The 23,750-nt window shown below is 43.0% G+C and overlaps 2 long non-coding RNA genes across 2 annotated transcripts; one reads left to right on the forward strand and one right to left on the reverse strand.

The window, feature by feature from the left end:
* Nucleotides 1-4,168: 4,168 nt before the first annotated feature.
* On the forward strand, nt 4,169-13,306 carry LOC135230163 (uncharacterized). Its single transcript, XR_010320825.1, has 2 exons — nt 4,169-5,906; nt 12,271-13,306. It is a non-coding gene; the product is annotated as an uncharacterized LOC135230163 (long non-coding RNA).
* A 768-nt stretch (nt 13,307-14,074) lies between these two features.
* On the reverse strand, nt 14,075-20,584 carry LOC135230162 (uncharacterized). Its single transcript, XR_010320824.1, has 2 exons — nt 17,382-20,584; nt 14,075-14,312 (listed from the first exon to the last, which is right to left on the reverse strand). It is a non-coding gene; the product is annotated as an uncharacterized LOC135230162 (long non-coding RNA).
* Nucleotides 20,585-23,750: the final 3,166 nt, after the last annotated feature.

A 23,750-nucleotide genomic window follows, 5' to 3' on the forward strand; every position in this document is an offset into this window, starting at 1 on the left:
TCACTGTAGTGACCAAGAAGATAAAATACTTAGGAATAAATTTTACCAAAGATGTAAAAGATCTATGCAAAGAAAACTACAAAGTACTACTACAAGAAACTAAAAAGGACCTACTTAAGTAGAAAAACATACCTTGCTCATGGATAGGAAGACTTAATATAGTAAAAAAGTCTATTCTACCAAAAGCCATCCATACATACAATGTACTTTCGATTCAAATTCCAATGTCATTTTTTAATGTGATGGAGAAACAAATCACCAACTTCATATGGAAGGGAAAGAAGCCTCGGATAAGCAAAGCATTACTGAAAAAGAAGAAGAAAGTGGGAGGCCTCACTCTACCTGATTTCAGAACCTATCGTACAGCCACAGTAGTCAAAACAGCCTGGTACTGGTACAACAGCAGACACATAGACCAGTGGAACAGAATTGAGAACCGAGATATAAATCCATCCACATATGAGCAGCTGATATTTGACAAAGGCCCAGTGTCAGTTAATTGGGGAAAAGATAGTCTTTTTAACAAATGGTGCTGGCATAACTGGATATCCATTTGCAAAAAAATGAAACAGGACCCATACCTCACACCATGCACAAAAACTAACTCCAAGTGGATCAAAGACCTAAACAATAAAGATCATGAAAGAAAAAATAGCGACAACCTTAGGAGCCCTAATACAAGGCATAAACAGAATACAAAACATTACCAAAAATGACGAAGAGAGACCGGATAACTGGGAGCTCCTAAAAATCAAACACCTATGCTCATCTAAAGACTTCACCAAAAGAGGAAAAAGACCACCTACAGATTGGGAAAGAATTTACAGCTATGACATCTCTGACCAGCGCCTGATATCTAAAATCTATATGATTCTGTCAAAACTCAACCACAAAAAGACAAACAACCCAATCAAGAAGTGGGCACAGGATATGAACACGCACTTCATTAAAGAAGATATTCAGGCAGCTAACAGATACATGAGAAAATGCTCTCGATCATTAGCCATTAGAGAAATGCAAATTAAAACTACGAAGAGATTCCATCTCACTCCAACAAGGCTGGCATTAATCCAAAAAACAGAAAATAATAAATGTTGGAGAGGCTGCGGAGAGATTGGAACTCTTATACACTGCTGGAGGGAATGTCAAATGGTACAACCACTTTGGAAATCTATCTGGCGTTATCTTAAACAGTTAGAAATAGAACTACCATACAACCCAGAAACCCCACTCCTCGGAATAGACCCTAGAGAAATAAGAGCCTTCACACAAACAGATATATGCACACCCATGTTTATTGCAGCTCTGTTTACAATAGCAAAAAGATGGAAGCAACCAAGGTGTTCATCAATGGACGAATGGTTAAATAAATTATGGTGTAATCACACAAAGGAATACTACGCATCGATAAAGAACCGTGACGAATCTGTGAAACATTTCATAACGTGGAGGAACCTGGAAGGCATTATGCTGAGCGAAATTAGTCAGAGGCAAAAGGACAAATATTGTATAAGACCACTATTATAAGATCTTGAGAAATAGTATAAACTGAGAAGAACACATACTTTTGTGGTTACGAGCAGGGGGGGTGGAGGGAGGGAGAGGGTTTTTTACTGATTAGTTAGTAGATAAGAACTGCTTTAGGTGAAGGGAAGGACAATACTCAATACATGGAAGGTCAGCTCAACTGGACTGGACCAAAAGCAAAGAAGTTTCCGGGATAAACTGAATGCTTCAAAGGTCAGCGGAGCAAGGGCGGGGGTTCGGGGACCATGGTTTAAGGGGACTTCTAAGTCAAATGGCAAAATAATTCTATTATGAAAACATTCTGCATCCCACTTTGAAATGTGGCTTCTGGGGTCTTAAATGCTAACAAGCGGCCATTTAAGATGCATCAATTAGTCTCAACCCACCTTTCAAAGGAAAATGAAGAACACCAAGGTCACACGATAACTAAGAGCCCAAGAGACAGAAAGGGCCACATGAACCTGAGACTTACATCATCCTGAGACCAGAGGAACTAGATGGTGCCTGGCCACAACCGATGACTGTCCTGACAGGGAGCACAACAGAGAACCCCTGAGGGAGCAGGAGATCAGTGGGATGCAGACCCCAAATTCTCACAAAAAGACCATACTTAATGGTCTGACTGAGACTAGAGGAATCCCGGCGGTCATGGTCCCCAAACCTTCTGTTGACCCAGGACAGGAACCATTCCCGAAGACAACTCATCAGACATGAAAGGGACTGGACAGTGGGTAGGAGAGACATGCTGATGAACAGTGAGCTATTTGTATCAGGTGGACACTTGAGACTGTGTTGGCATCTCCTTTCTGGAGGGGGGATGGGAGGATAGAGAGGGTTGGAAGCTGACAAAATTGCCACGAGAGACTGGAAGGGCTGACTCATTAGGGGGAGAGCAAGTGGGAGTAGGGAATAAGGTGTATATAAAATTATATGTGTCAGTCTGACTTGATTTGTAAACGTTCACTTGAAGCTCAATAAAAGTTAAAAAAACTATTCAATACTATCTGTTTTTAAGATCTCACGCACCTTCCAGCAAATCAGGAGGTAGAACAGAAACACTAACATTAGGCTAATTGTCTGAATTCACCACTGAAGCTGTTACCGCAATTTCACGAGTTAGAGCCGCCTGCCGCAGAGAGCCAATTCTTGAGACGGGGTGAGGTGGGTAGCAAGAGCTTTATTAGATATACCAGTATATGGAGACGGGGGAATGATCTCCTCCTAAAGTCGTCTGTCTCACTAGACTATCAATGGGTTCGGGTTTTAAAGGGAAAAGGGGCCATAAGTTTTAGGGACTTGTGGAATGTGCGCTCTTTTTCTTGTTTGGTTTAGGAGGTCCGATCTCAAACCTGTTGACCTTTTCCTGCCATTATCCCATCAGCTCAGGGGGTAGCTGGCGCCATCCTTCGTCTTATTTGACAGGCTTAGATCAATATCACTTGTTTTCCACAGACTTACAGGAAACATTGGTTAACACTTAATCATTTGGGGAGCTAACATCAGGATCTTACTTGGCGGCAAGGATGGGCTGGGGGGAGGGAAAGAAGAGAAAGAAGAAAGAAGAGAAAAAATGGCTCAGGTACGGTTCAAAATATGGCTGAGCAGCCTGTTTCAAAACCATGACTCTAAGGCCTTTGAACCAAGGAAACAAATTTCCTGAGGTGTTTGTTCACGCATAAGCAGCATCAGTAACTGTTTTTCATGTGCCTCAACATTCTGCCAAACCCAAGATTGCTATTCTAATTTGTAAACTCATGGGACAAATTTCAGACACCTTTCTGGTCATGATATCCACAACTTTGTTAAGTTTGTCAACAAGAACCTTTAGTTCAAGAGTTACAATATTTAAACCCACTAGTTAGATAATTTAGGAGAAAAGAGGAATATGATTTCTTATCTCCAGAAAGTCGGACCTTAAAGCATCAGGAGTATTCTCACATAAAACCCATAGTGCCCTTTAGTTTAGATATTTTGGTCAAGTGTTTTCAGGAAATCAGTAAGTAAAAACTTATCTGCAGCTGACAAAACTTAATATGGCCATGTTTAATTGGTAATACATAATCCTTGATGATGAAAGACCTGACAGAAATCAGTTACAAACCATTAACCATATTTTTAAAGAACTTCAGGTGTAGCGCATAATATTGAGACACAACACCATGCAGTCAGGATATATCAAGAATATACCAAGACCGTTAAGGCTCTAAATACCTGAACAGCAACAAAAATCACTTCATAGGTAAATGATGTGAATTGTGCAGTGAAACCATTGGCTTTTAATGGTGTTAAACTCCAAAGATAAATCAACCAAGTTAGCAACAACCCAAAAAGAAAGAATCAGGCACTTCTTACGACTTTAAAAACATGTTCCGTGTAATTTATGTCATATTAAATAAACTTTTTTAGCACTTTTTCTTTATGAAAATTTTTGTGGCTTTCAAACTTGTCAGGAGTTTATCATAAGTTACCAAGAAACAATAGTTATTTAACCCAAAGATCTTAAAAAAACCTTAGTTTTTTCTTAAAAGTCGTATGGTTTGGTTTTTGACTCAGGAATCTTATTCTAATGACAGACTAAACCTTTGTCTTAGAAGCAGATTCAATTGCCGAATAGAGCCAAATACAGCCAAAAAGAGGTAAACTGATAGAAATCAAGACGAATCACGCCGAATCCCGTGGAATCGTGCCGTATCGGGTCGAATCCCGTCGAATTGCATTGAATCTGATCAATTCAAATCAAATCAAATCAAATCGATTACAATCGACTAGAGTAGGGTAGAGTACAATAGCATACAATAGAGAATAGAGTAGGATGGAGTAGAATGGTGTAGCATGGAGTCGAAAAGAGATAATAGAGTTGAGTAGAGTCTAATAGAGCTGCATAGAGCCTATTAGAGCTGACTAGAGCCGAATGGAGCTGATTAGAGCTGAATCGAACCGATTTGAGCCGATTGGGGATGAATGGAGTGGAAAGGAGCCGATTGGAGCCAAATCGCATCGAAATGTGTGGAATCGAATCCAGTAGAATAGATTAGGTTAGGGTAGGATGGAATAGAGTAGAATTGAACACAGTAGAAGAGAAGGGAAAGAATACAACAGAATAGAGTAGAAAAGGGTAGAGCAGAGCAGAATGGTGTAGAGTAGAGTAGAGTAGAACAGAGTCCTTTGTGCTGATTTCCTTTCTCCAACAGTTTCCTCAAGGTGCATGCCTTGCAAGTAGATGTTTAAGTTCTTACTTACTTGTCTGGAAATGCCTTGATTGCCCTCACATTTTGTCTGGGTTAGAATTCTACTTTAAATCAGAACTTGAAAGCATTACATTATAATCTTCTCCTAGCTAATTTGCTGCTGCAAAGGCTCTGGTCATGTTTTCTGTTTGTTTGTGTTGTTGAAGAACAAAATCCCACACTCTATTAGGAGTGAAAGAAAATGAGTTTCATTGAGGAATAGCAAGGCCATCACCAAATAGCAGCTCCCGCCTGAAGGGATTACTCCATGTTTGGCTGCTAAACCACCCTCCCCAGGAAAACTGTTAGCCCCTCAGACCCCCATCTGCTGAGATTAACCCAGTTGTGTCTGAAGAGCCTTTGTCTCAGTCGTCCACTAGGGTGATGTCTGAGTCACTGCCTGGGGCATCATCCCTTAAGGCAGATGTCTTACAAGACATTGCTGAATGTTCTCCAGACACATTCCCAACACCCATTGTTGCTTCTAGGCCTATAACTAGACTGAAGTCCCTGCTATCCTCAAAGGTAAAGCACAAAATGTGATCCAGGGGGAGGTACACTACACTCCAAAAGAAAAAGAACTGCTTGACTTTTCTAATACATACAAACAAAAGCCTGGAGACTACGTGTGGGAATTGCTATTATGGGTGTGGGATAATGGTGCAAGGAACATAAAGTTGCCTCAGCCTGAGTTCATTGATATGGGTCCACTAAGCACAGATCCTTCATCCAGTGTTTCAGCTAGAGAGCTTAGGAAAGGATTTAATAGTTTATGTGACTGATTCAGTGAAGCACAGATTAAGCGGTGGCCCACACTAAACCCAGCTGAAGTGCCAGACCCGCCTTGATTTCACAGTAGAAGAAGGTATCCAAAGGCTTAGGGAAACTGGCATGTTAGAGTGGATTTCTCGGCTTAGACCCACAGACCCACACATGGAATGCTCAGAGGACACACCTTTTACCGCAATGGTGAGGAATAAATTTGTGAAGGGAGCCCCAGCATCCTTGAAGACTGCTGTGATTGTTATTTTATGGAAGTCAGATCTCACAATGGGAGATGCCCTAACTGAATTAAGACACCAAACTACAATGGGGCTGATTGGACCCCACGGTGTTAGGGGCCATGCGGGTGACTCAATGGACAAGAACAAGGTAGGTGTGGTTCACATAATGGACAGTGGAGTCAAAGCAGTAATGAGAGTAGCCTGACTCCTATGGACTCATGGCATTGGCTACTTAGTCATGGTGTCCCTAGGAGTGAAATAGATGGGAAGTCTATCGAGTAGTTACTTGATCTGTACAAGCGTAAGAATTACTGGATACTGCCTCTGAACTGACACTGAATCCAGGAGACCCTAGATGTCACTGTGGCCCACCGGTCAGAAAGCGGTTGTACGGAAGTCAGGTTCTTAATGGAGCCATAGCTCTGGTTCATTTCACAGTGGATTCAGTGGGTCCCTGAATCCATCACGTAGTGATTTCCCCAGTTCCTAAACACATAATTGGAATTGGAATACCCAACAACTTGCAGAACTACCTTTGTGGATTCCAGACAAGTGGAGTAAGGGCTATTATGGTAGGAAAAGCCAAGGGGAAACCATTAGAACTGCCTATCTAGGAAAATAGTAAACCAAAAGCAGTACCGCATTCCTGGAGGAATTATAGAGATAACTGCCACCATCAAAGACTTGAAGGATGCAGGGTGGTGATTCCCCCAGTTCAACTCATCTACTTGTGTTTTTGTTGTTATGTGCTATCCAGTGGATTCTGACTCACGGCGCCCCTTTGTACAGATGGAAACACTGCCGATCCTGCGCCATCCTCACAAAGGCTGCTATCTTTGAGACTAGTATTGCACTCAGTGTGTCAACCCATCTTCTTAAAGGTCTCTCTCTTTTCACCAACCCTTTACTTTACCACGCAAGATGTCCTTCTCGAGGGACCAGTGCCTCCTGATAACATGTCCAAAGTGCGTAAGAAAATCTCACCATCCTTCCTTCTAAGGAGCATTCTGGCTGTACTTCTTCCAAGACAGATTTGTTCGTTCTTGTGGCAGTCCATGGTATATTCAATATTCTTGGCCAAGACCTTAATTCGAAGGCATCAATTCCTCTCCAGTCTTCCTCATTCATTTTCCAGGTTTTGCATGCATATGAGACGATTGAAAATACCATGGCCTGGGTCAGGCGCACCTTAGTCCTTAAAGTGACATTTTTGGTTTTTAACACTTTAAAGATGGCTTTCGCAGTACATTTGCCCAATGCAATATGTCATTGATTTCTTCGCTGCTACTTCCATGGGCGTGGATTGTGGGTCCAAGTATAAAGACATCCTTGACAACTTCAATCTTCTCTCCATCGACCATGATGTTGCTTATTAATCCATATGTGAGGATTTTTTGTTTTCTTTGTGTTGTGGTGTAATTCATAGTGAAGGCTGTGGTCATTGATTTTCTTCAGTGACTGCTTCACGTCCTCTTCACTTTCAGCAAGAGAAGTTGTGTCCTCTGCCTATTGCAGGTTGTTAATGAGTCTTCTTCCAATCCTGATACCCGCTTTCTTCTTCTTATAGTTTATCTTCTTGAATTATTTCCTCCATACAGATTGAATAAATATGGTGAAAGGATGCAACCTTAACATACACCTTTCTCAACTTAAAACCTCATAGTATCCCCTTGTTCTGTGCTAATGACTGCGTCTTGGTCTGAGCACAGGTTCCTCATGAGCACAATTAAGTGTTCTGGAATTCCCATTCTTCACAAGATTGTGCATAATTTGTTATGAACCACACAGTCAAATGCCTTTGCATAGTCAATAAAACACAGGTAAAAGACTTTTTGGCATTCTCTGCTTTCAGCCAAGATCCATCTGATATCAGCAACGATATCCCTCGTTCCACGCACTCTTCAGAACTGGGCTTGAATTTCTGGCAATTCCCTGTCACTATACTGCTGCAACTGCTTTTGAATGATCTTCAGCAAAATTTTACCTGTGTGTGATATTCATGATATTTTGGACAATTTCTACATTCTATTGGATCGCCTTTCTTTGGAATGGGCACAAGTGTGGATCTCTTCCAGTTGGTTGGCCAGGTAGCTGTCTTCCAAATTCCTTGGCATAGACAAGCGAGCTCTTCCCGTGCTGCATCCGTTCATTGACACATCTCAGCTGGTACTCTGTCAGTTCCTGGAGCCTTGTTTTTCACCGGTGCCTTCAGTGCAGCTTGGACTTCTTCCTTCGGTACCATAGGTTCTTGAGCCTAGCTACCTCCTGAAACGTTTGGATATTGGCTGTTTCTTTTTGAAACAGTGACTCTGTATGCCATCCATCCATCTTCTTTCGATGCTTCCTGCATTGTTTAATATTTTTCCCATAGAATCCTTCAATATTGGAACTTGAGACTTGAGTTTTTCTTCAGTTCTTTCACCCTGAGAAATGCCGAACGTGTTCTTCTATTGCGCTTTTCTAACTCTTCGTCTTTGCAAGTTTCCTTATAATACTTTGTCGTCTCAAACCGCCCTTTGAAATCTTCTGTTCAGTTCTTTTATTTCATCATTTCTTCCTTTTGTTGTAGCTACTGTATGTTCAAGAGCAGGTTTCAGAGTCTCTCCTGCCAGAAATAATTCAGTTTTCTACCATTGAGTAGATGTTAAGTGTGTCTCTAAGTCTAAGGTGTGTCTCTTGTAGGCAGCATAGAGACGGATCTTGTTTTTCAATCCATCCTGCCACTGTCTGTCTCTGTATTGGTGCATTTAGTCCATTTACATGCAGGGTAATTATGGGTAGGTTTTTTTTTTTTTATGAATTTAGTACTATCATTTTGATGTCTTTTTTTGTGTGCTGTTCATAGTTTCTTTTCCCACTTGATTTTATATGCTGAGTAGATTATCTTTCTATATTGTCCTTTCCTCATATTTGTTGTTGTTGATATTGTTTCTGCTGAGTCTGTATTTTTCCCTTGTATTTTATTTTGATGAGTAGGACAGTTTGTCTCCTTTGTGGCTACCGTATTATTTACCCCTATTTTTCTAAATTTAAGACTAACTTTTACTTCTTTGCATTGTTGTACCTTCCTCTTCATATGGAAGGTGTATGATTACATTTCTTAATCCCTCTTTATTATTTTAATGCTGTCTTCTTTTATATAATAACATTGCTGTTGCCCTGTTTTAGGCTTTTTTAAAATAATCTTGCTTTGTTTTTGGGGGGGGGATTTCCCTGTCTGGGTTGACTTCTGGGTGCTCTGCCCAGTGTTCTAGTCTTGGGTTGATACCTGATATTATTGATTTTCTAACCAAAGAACTCCCTTTAGTGTTTCGTGTAGTTTTGGTTTGGTTTTTAGGAATTCCCTAAACTTGTGTTTATTTGGAAATGTCTTTATTTTACCTTCATATTTAAGAGACAGTTTTGCTGGATATATGATTGTTTGCAGGCAATTTTTTTCCTTCCATTTTTTAAATTTATCATCCCATTGCCTTCTTGCCTGCATGGTTTCTGCCGAGTAGTCCGAGGTTATTCTTATTGGCTGTCTTTGTAGGTGACTTTTTGTTTATCCCTCACTGCTCTTATAGTTCTCTCTTCATCTTTGGTTTTGGCAAGTTTGATTATAATATGGCTTGGTGACTTTCTTTTAACATCCACCTTACGTGGAGTTCGATGAGCATCTTGGATAGATATCCTGTCATCTTTCACAACATCTGGAAAGTTTTCTGCCAACAAATCTTCAGCAATTTTCTCTATATTTTCTGTTATCCCTCCCTGTTTGGTACTCCAATCACTCGTAGCTTATTTCTCTTGATAGAGTCCCACATACATGATTCTTAAGGTTTCTTCATTTTTCTCAATTCTTTTATCTGATTTTTCTTCAAATATATTAGTGCCAAGTGATTTAACTTCGAGTTCAGAAATTTTAGCTTCTACTTGCTCAATTCTGCTCCTCTGACTTTCCACGGAGTTGTCTAAATCTGTAATTTTATTGTTAATCTTCTGAATTCCTTATTGTTGTGTGTCTATGGATTTTCCCAGCTTATAAAACTTTTCATAATGTTCCTGAATAATCTTTCTAATTTCTTCAGTTGCTTTATCTGTGTGTTCCTTGGCTCGTTCTGTGTATTACCTCATTTCCTTCCTGATGTCCTAAAGTGTTCTGTGTATTAAACTTTTGTATTCTGCATCTGGTAATTCCAGGAATGCACTTTCATCTAGAAGATCCCTGGATTCTTTGTTCTGAGAGCCTGTTGAGGTGATCATGGTCTGTTTCTTTACCTGACTTGATATTGACTGTTGTCTCCGAGCCATCTATAAGTTATTGTCTTAGTTTATGCTTGCTTCCTGTGTCGTAGCTGCTTGCTTTGTTTTGTTTTGGTATACCGCTATGGGTTGCTTGAGTGAGCTAACTTGATTGTTTTCAGCTTTGGAACTCTGGTGTCCTGTCTCCAGCTGGCTAGATGTGTTATCAGGTATATCAGTCTAGGAGTCCATTCAGTTTTCTTGTATGAATTCAGCTCAGGTTTCCAGGTAGCTGATCATCAAGTGTGTGGTACAGGCTCTGTCCTGCAGTCTTAGAGGGGCAGGGGTGATTGGCGTAGATACCGGTATCTGATTGCAGCAGAGGCTCAAGCTCTGAACAAGGCAGGGGACTAAGAACTGACCCCCAAGTGTCTCTGAGAAAAACGCATCTCTGTTCCCTAGAGCATGCTGGAGGGTGGGTCCTGCAGACGGACCATGGGCACCCAAAGTTTCAGGTTGTAAGGAGTGGGAGGTACCAGTTATCTTTGGACCCCTGTCGCGGGTGGCTGGGTGACCTGAGTGGAGCTACCAGTCCTCAGGTCCCTGATGTGGGTAGGTGAGGACCCTGTTTAATAGGCAAAGCAATGTCAAACATCAAACGCCCACCTCTCCACGGCACCGCTGAAATGCTTGGACTTTGCCAACAAGGGCCTATTCTCCCGAAATAGGCCCACACAGGTCCATGAAGAAGGGAAAGGTGCTCAAGGTCCACAGACGGTTTATGCCTGGACGGGAGTCGCTTCTGTCCTGAGATTCCCCAGTTAATGGAGCTAGCAAATTACCTCTTCCCCCCAGTTGCATTTTTTTTCCTTCCCCAAGGCCAGGAGGACGGCTCCAGGTGCTCACCAGGGTCTATCTCAGGCCTAGGGATTCAGCCGCTGTAGCTGGCGTGGGGGTGGGGGGGCTCAGTAAAATATCCGCAAGTACTTAGCTTTTGCGGAGAGTGCCCTTCTGTTCAGGTTCTGGAGGTGTGAGTGGGCTGTGTGGCTGCTGCTTCTCCCCGAGGAGACTGCGGCCAAACGCTAGGACCCGCCCGCCGCTGCCACCTCCGCTGCTCCGGGAATGGTGCCTGAGGGCTCCCCACGATTCAGGGCCGGCAACTCCTCTCCGCTTCTGAAAGGTCCCTTCCTTCCCCTACCCCTCAGTTTGTTGTCTAAGCTTGCCTTTGATGCTCAAGGCTCCCAGCTTGTTACAAATATACTCTTTCACTTGTTTTTTCGGGTCTTTGTTGTAAAGAGGGCGCCAAGGATGTGTCTGTCGAGTCCGCCATCTTGGCTCCTCCTCCCATTAGTTTTTTTTTTTTTCATTGTATTTTGAATCTCTCGTAATAGAGACATAGACTTTTAAACCAAGAAAAGAAAAAAAAAATCCGCTGCCATAGGGTTATTATATTTTCTAGGTGAATTAACCCTTTTATTGTTTTTATTCTCCGTCTGTTTATGCTAATATACTTTTACTCTGAAACCTATGTTATTTGGTATGAGCAAAGCAAGTCGAACATTCTTTTGTTTGGTGTTTGCATATTATACCTTTTCCATCCATTTATGTATGTTTTTAATTTTATTTTGGTAAGTCTTATTGCCTGGGCCTGAAAGTCGGAGCTAAAGCCCAGGGCCCAGGGGCCTCGACTCAGAATCCAGAGAATGCGACCAATACCTGGAGTCTGGAGGGCAGGGCCATTGTGTGAATCCTCTCAGAGAACAGAGGATTATTTTCCAGCCTTGAGGGCTAATGGAATATATTCTATAGACTTTCTTTACTCCTGTCATCACTACTTTCCCTGCAATTTCTCCCATTTGTAATGGAAATATCTAGTTTGTGCCTGGTTTGCCATTGTACTTTGGAAGCAAACAAACTTGTATTCTAGATTTCACAGGTAAAGAAGAATTTGTGGATTTTGGACTTGGAGTTGATTTAGGGCTTTTGCTGTGATGTGATGTGATAGGGTGAATGTGTCTTACATGTAGCAAGGACATGAATTTTTGGAGACCATTGGGCAGAATGTCATGGATTGAATGTGTCCACCCAAAAGATGCGTCAACGTGGTTAGGCCATGATTCCCAGTATTTTGTGGTTATCCTCTACTTTGTGATTGTAATTTTATGGTAAAGAGGATTAGGGTGGGATTATAACACCCTTACTAAGGTCATATCCGTGATCCAGTGTAAAGGAAGTTTCTCTGGAGTTGGCCTGCACCACCTTTTATCCTTTTTTCTCTTTTTTACAAGAGATAAAAAGAAAGGGAAGCCAGCAGAGAATGGGGACCTCATGCCACCAAGAAAGAAGCACTGGGAGCAGAAACGGTGCTTTGGATCCGGGCTTCCTGTGCTAAGAAGCTCCCAGTCCATGGGAAGATTGAGGAGAAGGACCTTCCTCCAGAGCCGAGAGAGAGTCCAAGCTGCACTGAAGGCTCTGGCAAAAAACAAGGCTCCAGGAATGGACAGAATATCAACTGGGATGCTTCAACAAACAGATTCAGTGCTGGAAGTGCTCGCTTGTCTATGCCAAGAAATTTGGAAGACAGCTGCCTGGCCGACCATCTTTATGCCTATTCCCAAGAAAGGTGATCCAACAGAATGCAGAAATTATCGAACGGTATCATTAATATCACACCCAAGTACATTTTTGCTGAAGATCAGCTGTAGCAGTATATGCACAGAGAACTACCAGAAATTTAAGCTGGATTCAGAAGAGGACGTGAAACCAGGGATATCATTGCTGATGTCAGATGGATCCTGGCTGAAAGCAGAGAATACCGGAAAGATGTTTACCTCTGTTTTATTGACTATGCAAAGGCATTCGACTGTGTGGGTGATAAAAAATTATGGATAACTTTGCGAAGATGCGAAATTCTGGCACAGTCGATTGTGCTCATGAAGAACTTGTACACACAGCAACTGGCAGTCATTCGAACAGAACAAAGGGATGCTGTGTGGTTTAAAGTCAGTAAAGGTGTGCGTCAGGGTTGTATCCTTTCGACTGACCTGTTCAATATGTATGCTGAGCAAATAATCTGAGAATCTGGGGTATATGAACAAACACGGGGCATCAGTATTAGAGAAAGATTCACTAACAACCTGTGTTATGCCGATGATACAACCTTGCTTGCTGAAAGTGAAGAGTACTTGAAGCACTTACTGATGAAGACCAAAGACCACAGCCTTCAGTATGGATTGATCACACCTCAACATACAACAAAAATCCTCACAAATGGACCAATAAGCAACATCATGATAAAAAAAAAAAAAAGATTGAAATTGTCAAGGATTTCGCTTCACATGGATTCACAATCAACACCCATGGAAGTAGCAGTCAAGAAATCAAATGTCGGATTGCACTGGGCAAATCTGATGCAAAAAAAAAAAAAAAAACTTAGAACACTCTTTAAGTGTTGAAAAGCAAAGACGTTGCCTTGAAGACTATGGTGTGTGTGACCCAAGCCATTGTGTTTCAATCTTCTCATATGCATGTGAAAGCTGGACAATTAATAAGGAAGATCAAAGAAGAATTGATACTTTTCAATTATGCTTTTGGCAAACAGTATCGAATAAACCATGGACTGCCAAAAGGACAAAGAAATCTGTCTTGGAAGAAGTACAACCAGAATGCGTCTTGGAGGCTAAGATGGCAAGACTAAGTCTCATTTACTTTGGACATGTTATCAGGAGGGATCAGTCCCTGGAAAAGGACATCATGCTTGCTAAAGTAGAGGATTAGCAAGAAAGAAGACCCTCAATGAGATGGATTGTCAGAGTGGCTGCAACAATGGGCCCAAGCATAACAGTGGTTGTGAGGATGGTATAGGACCAGGCAGTGTTTTCTTTTGTTGTTCGTAGGGTCACTATGAGTTGGAACTGACTGACTCACGGGCACCTAACAACAACAGCAACAATGACAAAAGATATTGAGCATACTTTCATGTGGTTATTGGACATTTGTATATTTTTCTTGGGAGCAATGTCTATTCAAGTTCTTTACCCATGTTTTATTTGAGTCATCTAGTGTTGTTACAACAGAAATACCACACGTGGATGGCTTTTACAAAGAGTAATTTATTCTCTCACAGTCTAGGAGACTAGAAGTCTGAATTCAGGGCGTCAGCTCCTAGGAAAGTCTTTCTCTCTCTGTTGGCTCTGGGAGAAGGTCCTTGTCATCAGTCTTCCCCAGATCTAGCAGCTTCTCAGTGCAGGGGCCCCTGGTTCAAAGCAAATGCTCCTGGCTCTTCTGCTTGGTGGTAATGAAGTCCTCCAGTCTCTCTGCTCCCTTCTCCCTGTTATATATCAAAACAGATTCACTCAAAATACAATCTAATCTTGTAGGTTGAGTCCTACCTCATTAACATAACTACCTCTAACCCTTCCACATTAACATCATTGGAAAAAAAAAAAAAAAAACCTTGCCCTTGAGTAGATTTCAACTCATAGCAACCCTATAGGAGAGAGTAGAACTGCCCCATATGGATTCCGAGGAGCACCTAGTGGATTAGAACTGCCAACCTTTTTGTTAGCAGTCGCAACTCTTAACCACTACACCACCAGGGTTTCCAATGAACATCGTAGAGGTCAGATTTACAACACATATGAAGATCACAAGGCTGATAAAATGGTGGACAATCACACAATACCGGTAACCACGGCCTAACCAAGTTGACACACATTTTGGGGGGACACAATTGAACCCATAACATGTTGTTCATCTCTTTTTTTTTTTTTTTTTTGGTGATTTGTAGGAGTTCTTTATATATTTTAGATATGAATCCCCTATCAGATATTTGGTTTGCATTTTTTTTTCTTCAATTCTGTAGGTTATCTCTTCACTTTCTTGATAAAATCCTTCGACGTACAAAAAAACAAAAAACTTCACTTGATGAAGTCCAGTTTATTTTTTGTTGTTGATGCTCACGCTTTTGGCTTCGTATCAGAGAATTCATTGTCAAAAAAAGGTTTTGAAGTTTTAACTCTGTTTTCTTCTAAGAGTTTTATTTCTTTTGGGAGAAATGTCTCTTTAAATTCTGTAATCATTTTGAGTTAATTTTCATATATGGTGTGAGGTAGGGGTCCAGCTTCATTCTTTGGCATATGGGATCCTGTTGTCCCAGCACCGTTTATTGAAGAGGCTATTCATTCCCCTTTGAATGGACTTAGCACCCTTGTCAGAAATCAACTGGCTATAGGTGTATGGGTTTATTTCTGAACTCTGAATTCTATTCCACTGGTCTTTGTGCCTATCCTATACCAGCAGACTGACTTTTTAATTTAAGACAGTTCTTCTTAAAATGTACAGACTTCTTACAAAAATAGTGGACCCCAGGAACTCCAGACCCAGGAGCCCTGGACCTGTTCCTAAATTGAAGTTTCAATCTCTGATTGCGTCCGGGAAACTCTACTTGTTGTAATTGGAAAGACATAGATTTATTTTGTCGAGCCTTTGTTTTCAGCTCAGTTTCTGTTCTAAGGTTTTGGCTAATTGTAGGCTACGGTGGTGTATAGGGAAGTTTTCGCATTCTCTAAATTTAACTGATGTCATTTAACTAAGTCAGCTAACTAAAACCATTTTTGTAAAGGACTACACCCTGAGTTAGCTGTAATCCTTCTGCAAAAATGGTGTTAAAAGTTACCCTGTTTTCCTCTTCTTCTAGGTTCAACCCTGAATTCTCCATAAAAAGTCTGGTCAAGCGATGTCTGTAGTGATAAACATTCTCACCCTGTTCCTGCTTGCAAGCTTGAACTTTAGCCCAAACAATCTTATAGGAAAAAATCTTTGTAAAACATTTGGTTAATTTTGTTGTAAGAGGTATAGTCTGAGTTACCAAATCAGTACCTGAGACGTTTGGTTGGATGGACAATGATTTCTCAGGTTCTTTCCGGTTAGCTTCTTCCTACCACCTTTGAGCACCCCCAGGTCCTAGCAACATGTGTAACAAGTTATATAGATCACCTGGACCAGACTCATAAGTTTCTGCCAGAATTTTAAATTCTTCCTTAAATTTCTGAGGATCTTCACACAGGCTGGGGAACTCTAAGAATGGTGTGAAGTTTGGCCTTAGACCAGGAGGCACCAGTAACCTCAGGCTGTCCACCTCCAGTTTTGGGGTATTTCACCTTAAAAGGCATCTCAGCTATGGGGCTGGTTTCAACTGGAGGTTTGGTCCTTTCCTCTTGAACCCCTTCCTCTTTTCCATGATAAGGAAGTTCTGCTGAGGCAGTGTCTTTGCGATTCCTTAATCAGTTCTGCTTGTCTAGATACAACATCTCATAATGAAGGAAATTTGCTGTCATTTTGCCATTTGAAAGCTTCCAAAAGACAATTAAAATAGGCCTTCCGTTGGGTCCGATTAATCTGGGAGCTTTTATTGGTTTTATTCTCTTGGAAAACTTGGTGGCCTAGTGGTTCAGTGCTCCTGCTGCTAACCGAAAGGTCAGCAGTTCGAATCCGCCAGGTGTTCTTTGGAAGCTATGGGGAAGTTCTACTCTATCCTATGCGGTCGCTATGAGTCTGACTCGAGGACACTAGGTTTGGGTCTTTTTTTTTTTTTTTTAATTTGCTGCACAGAAAAGTTAACTTAGTGAGTTCAGAACTGCCATAACATAGGCATTGATCAGTACTATTTTCCTTGATAAGTGCAGGCCGTCTTTGAGGGTACTGAACTGAATTGGCGCCATAATTCCTGACCGTATATCAAACGGGAGTCCCAGAAGGGAATGCTTTATGGTCTTTAGAAGCGCTGTTCCCTATCTTAGGAAGCACTACCAAGTGGCAACCAGGTGATCTAAGCCAAAATGGAGCCTTAGAAAAACAAAAGGAAAAAAGGTTCCTGCGAAGAATGATAATTTTCGTCCACTAGATGGCAGACTCGTCAAGCTCCAAAGGGTTCAAACTGTGACTGGAATCCGGAAACAAAAGACAGAAAGTTCAAAGGACACACTTAAAATGTAACACTTTCAGGGTTTGCCAAAAGCGCATCAGGGGCTTTGCCCTGCGCTCTTCCAGATCCGAGACCCCAAAACGCCACAGCAAACAGCTGTTCAAAGGATAATTAGCCAAGAGAAAAGAAAGAAAGATGATCAGGACCACACTTCACAAGATGAAGCCACTAGGTGGCAGTCTGGGAACGCAGTTGGAAACCCAACGTTTTAACAGGCTTCCGAGGACAGTAAAGGTGGAACGCGAAGTTCCAACAAGCTTACAGGCCGATTCCACCGCGAAGGAGAAAAAGAAAAACCGGGAGCAGAGAAACGACTTCGGTTAATCTCCGCAAAAGCTGCACCGAAATAGTTCGGGGCTAGATTCTCAACAGAGCCACGGGGAAATGCACAGTTTGCTTTTCGGGAGCACTTACCCCCAGACAGCCAGAAGGGTCCGAAAAAGCTGCAGCGAGGGGCACACAGAGGGGCCCTGGGTGCCAGAGTCCCGTGTTTCAGGTCTTCGGGTCTCCGGGGGAAGGGTAACTTCAAAAACCCTGCCGATTAACTACGCCAAAATGTTGGAGAGAAAAGACTTTCCAGCTCCCTTAAGGTAATATCGAAAGAGATTTATTGCAGCGGAGACGTGGCAGTGGGAGATCGCAAAGTCTCAGGCTGACGTTCCGGAATCTCAGGGGAAGAAGGCAAATCAGGAGTAATCAGAGTGCTGAAGGGGGAGAATAAAATTACAGTTTTTCTTGTTGGTTCACAGTGACGAAGGTCAGTCAAAGGCGCGACAAGTAAAGCACAATCGTTGTCATTATTGCTTACGTGAGTCGATTGACTGGCTACAAGACACAATTGAAAGACAGGAGATCAAGGGGGTTTCACCTTGGTTACAAAGCAGCCACAGGACGGATATTCTCAAGACTGGTTGGTTAACAATCACGTTGCTCAGAATGTTAGCTCTCCAGATGAGAATGGAAACAAGGAGTTTCAATGATCTCTCACTTTGCTGGGCATGTCAGAAACCTGAGGAGGCTGATACCAAAAGTTTGCCTTAAGTCTTCACATTCTTTAGCCTGATCCGCAAAGCAACTCATTTCCTTCATGGTGATGGGTTGATTCCTAGGGAAGGAAGGTAGAACCTGGGGGAAAGCTTACCTGGAGCTGCTAGACAGCCAACGCCAAACCTAAGGTGAAAGACTACATTGAGCGCTTAGAGTTACTTTAGTCTCTTTACAGACAGATCAGATGTCTGTTTTTATTTTCTATTCCTAAACAGTCTTTTTTTTTTTTTTTTCTCATCAGTCCTTTGTGCCGATTTCCTTTCTCCAACAGTTTCCTCAAGGTGCATGCCTTGCAAGTAGATGTTTAAGTTCTTACTTACTTGTCTGGAAATGCCTTGATTGCCCTCACATTTTGCCTGGGTTAGAATTCTACTTTAAATCAGAACTTGAAAGCATTACATTATAATCTTCTCCTAGCTAATTTGCTGCTGCAAAGGCTCTGGTCATGTTTTCTGTTTGTTTGTGTTGTTGAAGAACAAAATCCCACACTCTATTAGGAGTGAAAGAAAATGAGTTTCATTGAGGAATAGCAAGGCCATCACCAAATAGCAGCTCCCGCCTGAAGGGATTACTCCATGTTTGGCTGCTAAACCACCCTCCCCAGGAAAACTGTTAGCCCCTCAGACCCCATCTGCTGAGATTAACCCAGTTGTGTCTGAAGAGCCTTTGTCTCAGTCGTCCACTAGGGTGATGTCTGAGTCACTGCCTGGGGCATCATCCCTTAAGGCAGATGTCTTACAAGACATTGCTGAATGTTCTCCAGACACATTCCCAACACTCATTGTTGCTTCTAGGCCTATAACTAGACTGAAGTCCTGGTCTCTCTTTTCATGACCATATTGCCAGCCTCTAACCCTCTGTACCCTCCCATCTCCCCTCCAGACAGGAGATACCAACACAGTCTCAAGTGTCCACCGGATGTAAGTAGCTCACTCCTCAGCAGCATCTGTCTCCAACCCATCGTGCAGTACAATCCATGTCTGATCAGTTGGCTTCACATATGGTTCCTGTCCTGGGCCAACAGAAGGTTAGGGGACCATGACTGCCGGGGCCTTTCTAGTCTCAGTCAATTAAGTCTGGTCTTTTTACAAGGTTTTGGGGTCTGCACCCCACTGTTTCCCTGCGCCCTCAGGGGTTCTCTGTTGTGTTCCCTGTCAGGGTAGTTATCAGTTGTGGCTGGGCACCATCTAGTTCTTCTGGTCTCAGGATGATGTAGTCTCTGGTTCATGTAGCCCTTTCTGTCTCGGGCTCATAATCACCTTGTGTCCTTGGTGTTGTTTATTCTCCTTTCATCCAGGTGCGTTGAAACTGATTGATGCATCTTAGATGGCCGCTTGCTAGCCTTTAAGACCCCCAGACGCCACTCTTCAAAGTGGGATGCAGGAGGTTTTCTTAATAGATTTTGTTTTTCCAATTGACTTAGATGTCCCCTGAAACCATGGTCTCCAAACCCCTGCCCCTGCTTCGCCGACCTTGGAAGCATTCAGTTTATTCAGAAAACCTCTTTGCTTTTGGTTTAGTCCAGTTGTGCTGACCTCCTCTGTATTGAGTGCTGTCCTTCCCTTCACCTAAAGTAGGTATCTGCTATCTAATTGGTAAATACCTCCTCCCATCTTTCCTCCTTGCCCCCTCTTGTAACCACAAAAGAATGTGTTCTTCTCAGTTTAAACTATTTCTCGAGATCTTATAATAGTGGTCTTATATAATATTTGTCCTTTTGCAACTAATTTCACTCAGCATAATGCCTTCCAGGTTCCTCCGTGTTATGAAATGTTTCACAGATTCATCACCATACAGTATTTATCCTTTGGAACTGACTTATTTCACTCAACATAATATCGTAGCATGCATCAGGACTTCATTTCTCTTTATGGCTGAGTAGTATACTGTCATGGATTGAATTATGTCCCCCGAAAAATGTGTGTATCAAGTTGGTTAGGCCATGCTTCCCAGTATTGAGTGGTTGTCCTCCATTTATGATTGTAATTTTATGTTAAAAGGGTTAGGGTTGGATAACACCACCCTCACTCAGGTCACCCCCCGATCCAAGATAAAGGGAGTTTCCCTTTGGTGCAGCCTGTACCACTTTCTCTCTCTCAAGAGATAAAGGGAAACAAGGAGAGAGTTGGGGACCTCATACCACCAAGAAAGTAGCACCAGGAGCACAGCGTGTCCACTGGACCCGGGGTCCCTGCACCTGAGAAGCTCTTCGACCAGGGGAAGATTGAGGGCAAGGACCTTCTTCCAGAGCCAACAGAGACTGAAAGCCTCTCCTGGAGCTGTTGTCTTGAATTTGGACTTTTAGCCAACTTTATTGTGAGGAAATAAATTTCTCTTTGTTAAAGCCACCCACTTATGGTATTTCTGTTATGGTAGCAGTAGATGACCAAGACATGTACCATTATGTTTATATACCACATTTTGTTTATCCATTCACCTGTTGTCGGACATTTCAGTTGTTTCCACCTTTTGGCTACCGTGAAAAGTGCTGCAATGATCATTGGTGTACAGGTTTCCCTTGGCATTCCTGCTTTCAAATATTTTGGGTATATATCTAGGATTGCTGGGTCATATGGTAGTTCTATGTTCTACTTTTTCAGGAACCATCCTACATATTTTTTAAATGACTGGTGTCTATGTGCATGGACCTGAGGACTCTGTTCCCCAGCCTGTTCACACTGGTATTTCAAAAGATATTTCCTTGCACTAAACAAAGACAAAAAAGGAAAATGGACATAACAGAAGAGACAACAAAAAGAAGAGAAAAAATAGAAGAAAAGAAAAAAAATACAAACATACAAAAAAAAACCTGTCTTTGCAACTTTGATCTGTGCTTCAGGGTCAGTCTGAGGCCAAAGGATAGGTTCTTCTTAGGTGTTTGATGAGCATCCGTTTTTTCCTAAGCATGCATGTAGTGTTCCCAGTCTCCCCATAGACACAGTGTTTTAGCATGCGCTAAATTCTGCCAGTGAAAACCTTATGAATAGCAGCGGAACATTGTCCGATATAGTGCTGGAAGATGAGCCCCCCAGGTTGGAAGGCACTCAAAAGATGACTGAGGAAGAGCTGCCTCCTCTAAGTAGAGTCGACCTTAATGATGTGGATGGAGTAAAGCTTTCAGGACCTTCATTCGCTGATGTGGCGGGACTCAAAATGAGAAACAACAGCTGCAAACATCCATTAATAATTGGAACCTGGAATGTACAAAGTATGAATCTAGGAAAATTGGAAATCGTCAAAAATGGAATGCAATGCATAAACATCAATATTCTAGGCATTAGTGAGCTGAAATGTACTGGTATTGGCTGTTTTGAATTGGACAATCACATAGCCTACTATGCGGGGAATGACAACTTGAAGAGGAATGGTGTTGCATTCATCCTCAAAAAGAATGTTTCAAGATCTATCCTGAAGTACAACGCTGTCAGTGATAGGATAATATCCATATGCCTACAAGGAAGACCAGTTAATATGACTATTATTCTAATTTACACACCAACCACTAGGGCCAAAGATGAAGAAATAGAAGATTTTTTATCAGCTACTGCAGTCTGAAATTGATCGAACATGCAATCAAGATGAATTGATAATTACTGGCGATTGGAATGCGAAAGTTGTAAACTAAGAAGAAGGATCAGTATTTGGAAAATACGGCCTTGGTGACAGAAACAATGCTGGAGACTGAATGATAGAATTTCTCAAGACCATTGACTTCTTCATTGGAAATACCTTCTTTCAGCAACATAAACGGTGGCTATACACATGGACCTTGCCAGATGGAACACACAGAAATCAAATTGACTACACCTGTGGAAAGAGACAATGGAAAAGCTCAATATCATCAGTCAGAACAAGGCCAGGGGCCAACTGTGGAACAGACCATCAATTGCTCATTTGCAAGTTCAAGCTGAAACTGAAGAAAATCAGAGCAAGTCCCTGAGAACCAAACTATGACCTTGAGTATATTCCACCTGAATTTAAGGCAAGGTGTGCATGGGTTTAATTGTGCTTATTAACAAATCTCTGGTGCACAGTTTCACCTCGTTTCCCATACCACCAAACACAATCCGAAATGGATCACACTTATCCACTTATTCCCTCTCACAGGCTCAAGCACAGCCTGAACACACACCACCGTCCTCCCTTCCTCACCTCCACCACGGCAGAGGGCACTGGGAAACACAAACACACACAGTCTGACCCCTTCGAGCTGCTTAGCAACCCAGCTCTCGCGGTCACTGCGTACAGGCCAGAGCTCTGAGAGAAATCTGGACCCTGCCTCCCAGTCTGCCGCAGCGTTTCTGGCCTCGGACTACATTTCCCTAAAGGCATCACATTAAGACTCAATCTGACGTTGTGTGTGGGGAGGTTTCTAGAACCTCTGGGGAGTCACTTGAGTACAGCGAGATAGGTCGACTCAGAACACAGCAGGGTGAAATCCACACTCCCAGAAGAGGCGCTGCAGGGGTACGTCTGCTTGAGGACCTCAGGTTCGGTTTCGGTCACTGTCGCTGCTCCCGGATTCTGCTGGAGCTGGCCGGTTTCTTGCTTAAGACTACATGTCCTGGCAGCCACCGCGGCCCCGCCGTCCTGTACAGTTACGTCATTACGTCGTCGTTACGCCTGCGTCCGCCAGGGGAGCGGACGTCCTGACTCGTTCGCGCAGGCGCGCAGCACCTGCGCCGGAACACTCGGAAAGAATCTGTCGGGTGCTGGAAATGCGGGGGTGCCGGCGGGTTTCGGTGCTGCCGGGAGCTGGTCCACTCGGCCTGCAGACGCCATTTCTCCGAGGCCGCAGCACGCCAGGCTCATGTTCTTGAGGAACTAGGCTCTGCCGGTGCGGACTGGCGGCGTTGCTCCCTCGCCGGCGCCGACCCCGGGGTTCCGACCGGCGGAGCGGCGGGGCGCAGGGTGTCGAGGTGCGTGCCGCCTGCCCGGCGCCTCAGTCGTCTCTGTGGCCGCGTGGTGGGCTCCCCTGCGCCGCCGGCGCTCGCGGCTGCCGGGTCCCCCAGCGTCTCCGTGCACTTCCCCTCGGGCCGGGGACAGCGTCCCGCCGGCTGAGAATCGCGCAGTTCTAGCTGCTGCGGTTTCTTCACTTTCCTGCACCGAGAACCAGGCGCCTGAAGAAGCCCCGACAATGGGGATTTACACCCGGAAGTGTCGGGAAAAAGACCACCATAACAGGATCCCCAGTCTCCCTTGAGAGCCCTGTGGGAAGAGCTAACCCTCTGTTCGGAGGTTGTAGGAGGTGCTCGTAAATCGTTCTGTAGGCTCTGAGAAAGGCCTCAGGTCCTCTGGTGGTTTTTCTTTCCTCAGTTCTGTTTTTCTGCAAGAGAATCACACAGAGGAAAATAATACTGTACATCGAAAAGACTTTTCCCGAAGTAAGTTGCCGTTTTCTTTCTTCCCTCAAGTTTCTTCACTTTCAAGATGTCTTCTACCTTCTGCAACTTCTTCCTGAGGAGGAAGCACCACTCGGTGACAGTACTCCAGGGATGGATGGACTCACAAGTTTAGCTCCACTCCCCAGCCATACCGCCCCGCTGCTTCTCACCCAATGACAGATCAGTCCTTTCTGGTCTAAGTTTTTTGGGTTTTTTTAATTTTTATTATGCTTTAAGTGAAAGTTTGCAAATCAAGTCAGTCTCTCATGCAAAAATTTATATACGTCTTGCCATACTCTCTCAGTTGCTCTCCTGCTAGTGAGACAGCACACTCCTCTCCACTCTCTATTTT

The sequence above is a fragment of the Loxodonta africana genome, unplaced genomic scaffold (assembly GCF_030014295.1).
Source record: "Loxodonta africana isolate mLoxAfr1 unplaced genomic scaffold, mLoxAfr1.hap2 scaffold_810, whole genome shotgun sequence".
In the NCBI taxonomy this organism is placed as follows: Eukaryota; Metazoa; Chordata; class Mammalia; order Proboscidea; family Elephantidae; genus Loxodonta; species Loxodonta africana.